Below are 5,194 nucleotides of genomic sequence, written 5' to 3' on the forward strand. Positions count from 1 at the left end.
ACACACACACACACACACACACACACACACACACACACACACGGCATCAGGGACTGTAACCCAAAGGTCTAAATTTTCCACGGTCTTAAGAAGAAATGGGATTGCGCAGTCAGAAAGAGAAGAGAGAGACAGAGAGAGAGAAAGCTTAGCAATTAAGCACACCAAATAGCTGCCTCTCCCATTGTCTGTGGTCAATTAGATGTGACTTCAGTCCTCCTATAACGATACCAGGGCAAAAGTGTCAGAACTGCTCACATCTCCTGGGTTCCCGCCACCAACATTTGAGAGCTTCTTCAGCCAAAGCAACTTGAGTGCAGCAAAAACCGTTATGACAGAGAGGGGGAAAAAAGTTTATTCTCAGAGCAGTGCAAGGAGCTGGTGCATTTGTTTAGAAGGAACCTTAATTGGAATGTTAAAGATGACACTTGGAAGAGAACGACACTCAGGATAAGTTTAAAACATTTTACAAGTGAAAACACTCCCCTCAGGCCCTTTCCTCCCCCAGACTAATTTCTCCAAATGTCTGTGCCATTGGAAGCAAAAATAAACAGCCGTTTCTTTCTTGGCAACGTGTTTTCATAGCACTTGGGGCTGAACGGGTCTGTCTGTGCTGGGGTTGCATCGATCGGCGTGGAAAGTTAACCGCGTCCGTCCTTGGGAAACCACATTTACTGTCATTGCCGTTCATTGTTCACTCCTCTTCCAGGACAAGCCCGGTTTCCTTTTAGGGGCCACTTCCACTCCCAGTCCCCACATTGTGCAGATGTGGCTGGGCCCGTCTCTGGTTACCTCTGGATGTGGTCATGTTACCCTGCCTGGCTAACCAGAGGGCTCCACTCTTAACGGTCACAGTGACTTGGGCTTATGCCCATCCACCTAACCCCTAGCAACTCCAGTGAGGCTTAATCCTGGGACTTGGCTGGAGTTTGGGGAGGAAGTTCTTTCACTTCGATGACTGGCAGCTGGAAAAATAACGTTCAGCCTAGAGCTGCCAAGAACTGCCTCTTGAAGGGAGCCTCCCTAAAGCAGAAGCCAACGCAGAGGAAAACGGAGCCCAGAAGTGGAGAAACAGATCAACTGAGTCCTGCTGACATCATTTGAAGTCTTGGATCCAGCTTTTCCCTGCAGTGAGTAACACTGCTGTTTAAGTTCCATGAGTCAGTAAATGTCTTATTTAGTGTAAGCCCGCCTTTCCGTTACTTGCAACCGAAAAGGTCTTGACTAATACCAGAAAAAATCCTCTTCTGTATATGAGCTGACTAGCATTCTTCTCTTCTACAGGGCTGCTCAAGGAATACATCCTTGTGCACAGAAAGACGCTACTTCTTTCTGGCTGACAAGAAACCCCAGAAACTTTGGGACCTTGAGAACGCTCCAAAGAGAAAATCACCGGGACAGATTCCACTTCTGCCCAAAGGTCCGTTTCAGCCTCCCCTACCTCCCACCTCGCTTGTCTCTGAATTGAAAGACAGACTTGTGAAAACTCCAGGGGAGCATGAAATGATCACAGGATCAATGGTAGAGAGAGATGGTCATAAAAGACAAAGCTTTCCTTTCTCCACCTTCAGTAGAAACACTTTCACGGGTACATATGTGCCCACATGGCCTTTCCTCACTGCAAAGCAGTCTCAGGAGGAGTGAACCAATCCTACAAGCTGCAAAACAGCAACAGCTCCTTGCTAGGATCTGACCTCTCTCTGTACTGGAGAGGGAAGGCCTGCCCTCAGGAAGCTTGTGGTCTCTCCATCCTCTCGACACCATCCTGTTCACTGCCTCCTCTGCTTGGGAATTCCTCCCCTACTCCCTTCCCTGGCTAGCCTTCCTTGGCTTCTCTTTGAGGTCCCAGATCAAGAGCTTCCCAGCAAGTCTTCCTTGACACTTAAACCACATCAGTTGCCTGCCCTCTACACTGCAGCTTGTGGTCACCTCCCACGTAACTCCAGGTACCACTATCGCCTGCTGATTAGCCTGTGAGCGTCCTGAGGGTGGGAGACTGTGTCACATTCTCTGTTCCACCTCCAGGGTTCAGCAGCACGCTGGCTGCAAAGTCAACATACACCGGTGTCTGCTAAGTGAATGCATGCTTGGCTAGTGGACTCTGGGCTCTGTCAGGCGTCACTGGCAACAGGATGGGGGTGGGGGGATGGGAGAGGGATCAGCAAACGAACCCTGGAAGAAATCTGGCCCATGACTTGTTTTTGTAAATAAAGTTTTATTGGGACACAACCATGGTCACTGTGCTCTGATGGCAGAGTTGAGTTGCTCTGACAGAGACCATATAGCCCACAAAGTCTAAACTATTTATCTATCTGGCCCTTTGCAGGAAAAGTTTTCTAATCATTGTGGCAGAGTTATCATGAAATATGGGGACATCAGTTAAGATGCAAGAGGGAGGAGATATGGGGATATATGTATATGTATAGTTGATTCACTTTGTTTTAAAGCAGAAACTAACACCAGTGTAAAGCAGTTAAACTCCAATAAAGATGTTAAAAAAAAAAAAAAAAACAGCTGTTGTTGCACAGATAGTTTGGGCAGGAAATACAGTTGGTGGTGAAGTAGGGAGGGAAAGGGGGTGCCTTCTACCTAAACCAAGGAGGGGGTGGCTCAGCCAGACCTGGAGTTCGGCAGCGTTAAGGACGGTGGGAGAAAGGTGCAGTAGAATCTTTCTCAGAATGTGCTTTCCATCACCAGGTCTCTGCATTGTACACACACGTGCTTCAAACTCAGCAGACGTGGGCTTGTGCGAAGACCTATGATGGCTTCAGACTTCTGTGTTCCATCTGAAAGGCATCCTCTTCTCCAAACCAGAACTCAGAAAACAAACTGCGTGACACTCAGACCTAGTGGGCACCAGGCAAGGAGTCCTTAAGCAGGGTGACTGCTCCCCAGGAGACATTAGGCAATGACCAGAGACACTTTTGTTTGTCACAACTGAGTAGGAAGGGATACCACCAGCATCTAGTGGGTGGAGGCCAGAGCTGCAGCTAGACATCCTACAGTGTACAGGACAGCGCCCCCTCCACAACCAAGGATTATCTGGCCCAAAGGTTAATAGTGCCAAGGTCTAGACTCTCTGCTTTGCATGCACTGCATCTCTGATCCCGCTTTGTTTTGTTGTGAAGGATACTGTAGCCCAGAGCTGGTAAATGATACTGCGAGGTTGCAGTCACAAGTACCTCTGAGGGAAGCCAAGAGCTGAACCAGAGCCTGGGTTTATCCCACGCCAAGGTGTCCCTCATCTGGAAAGAAGATCTCTGGTGGGGAGATGCGTTTCCAATTTTAAATAAATAAACTGCTCTCTGTCATGTATACCGTGACCCTGAGACCTGTTTTCCACCTGGTGGCAGGTTACACCCTGTGGGGAAGTCAGGTGGTAGGGTATTTGATTCAAAGAGGCCAGGGTTCCAGCAGCCAGACTGGGGGAGGCGAGGGGTAACCCTTGGTGTGTTAGAGCAGCAGCCTGGGAAACTTCTGCCACCTCAAGCCCAAAGCCTGGCTTCCGAAGGCTCTGAGGCCACAAGGGCCAAGGGCAAGGGCCAAGTAGGGGCACCACTGGAGCCAGGGCAAACCACCAACCTCTACCAAAACTTATGCCATTCTGGCAAACCACGGGTGCCCACCTCTAGAGACGATGTCCATGGTAGCCAGGGAACCTCCAGGTAGCATTCAAGTCCATAGAACTTGGGATGCACTCCCGTTCCTGGAGTTCTCAAACAGATGTTGGTGGGACCCTGCACGGTTACTTATTAACACTGACAGCCATTCCAGAGGAACCCTGATTAATATTCCCAACATTTGTACTTTGGGCTAATTACAGCTAATATTTAATTAAGATCACTGTACTTCCTACGGAATTATTTTTCACCTTCAAAGGGCTTCAGAGATGTCTTTCTTTCCTCCCTAGTGATGTTCCTGGATACTCAGCTTGGCTAAAATGGATTTTCTGGAAAAATATATTCACATTATGGGCACCTTTTCCACTCCAGGTCAAGGCAAATCTTGGGCACGTGAACAAGCTCCTGCTGGAAGGCTGAAGCCAATTTCACACTGGTGGCAGTGACAGGCAACAGTTATTTGGAGCGTTCTGGTTAGACGTTCCCTCATTTGCAGAAGCTGCCTTCTTTCTTCTACTCTAATGCCCACCCACACTTTTCCCTAAATAAGGGCAACGATCACAGAGATTCTGATATTTACTGAGTCAGGGTGCTTGTGGCTGTTCTGAGTTGATGGGGAGGGTGATTCTGCTTTGCATGTAGCCCCACATTATCAAGGGAGTGCTTCAAGTGATTTTGCAAACCTAGCATCTAATTTTCAGGGCCTGGACTTTGCTGGGTTGCTGCCGAATACACAAAAGGGGGGAAAGAAGCCAAGACCTCATGTTTTAAAACCCACCGTTGCTGCTGCAGAACTGGGTAGGAGTTTGAAATCAAGAACATCCATTAGGATAAATGCAGAAGAAACTTCTTTGTCCTCATACACCAAACCTCAATTAGAACAGCAACCCAACGGCAGCCAGATGATAACGGGGGACCCCTCAATACCTGCGACAACCCGACAGGTAGTTTGTACTCCAGTTACAGAGAGAAGAAGGATTATTAAAATGCAACCAAGTCTGATTCACCACAGGAAAAAAAATGCCATGTCAATTTAAATATTTTACTGAAGCATGAAGTAGCCAGGATATTGCTATTTTAAGACAAATACCGTAATCTGACCATTAGCATAGTGTGTGGACTCCGCTGCGTGCAGGCATTCAGAGAGACGTCCCTCAAATACAAGGAGAATTTCCTTGGTCACTAGAACATCCTACACCCTTAATTTTCTCAGGAGGCAGAGTCAGAGAGAAAATGGGAGGTGCTTTTTTTTGGTTTCTTTTCAGACATCACCTTTCTCCCGTGCATGGCCCTTAGTGGTTTAATAAAGTAGTTTTGGGAAACTAAAAAACGAAGCAAGAGAGGCAGCCCATCAGACTTGGCAAAATATTTTGGCTCAGAATCTAATGCAAACCACATTTCAATTGCAGAAAATAGTCTTTACGTGGCAGAACATGAAATGGATTTATTCTTTTCACCGTAACTGTCTGACTTTCACCGAGGGGGAAAAGTGCCTGCCAAGGTGGGCTTTAAGTATTTTTCTTTCTCTTCTGTGTGTGTGTGTGTGTGTGTGTGTGTGTGTGTGTGTGTGTGTGTGT

General features: G+C 47.5%; 1 protein-coding gene across 11 annotated transcripts in view; it reads right to left on the bottom strand.

Moving 5' to 3' along the window:
* RBFOX1 (RNA binding fox-1 homolog 1) overlaps positions 1-5,194 on the bottom strand; it is a 2,175,109-nt gene that overhangs the window by 185,025 nt on the left and 1,984,890 nt on the right. The window lies entirely within an intron of this gene.

This window comes from Aethalodelphis obliquidens, unplaced genomic scaffold (assembly GCF_003676395.1).
Source record: "Aethalodelphis obliquidens isolate GAN/ISIS:26980383/991018 unplaced genomic scaffold, ASM367639v1 scaffold18, whole genome shotgun sequence".
Lineage (NCBI taxonomy): Eukaryota > Metazoa > Chordata > Mammalia > Artiodactyla > Delphinidae > Aethalodelphis > Aethalodelphis obliquidens.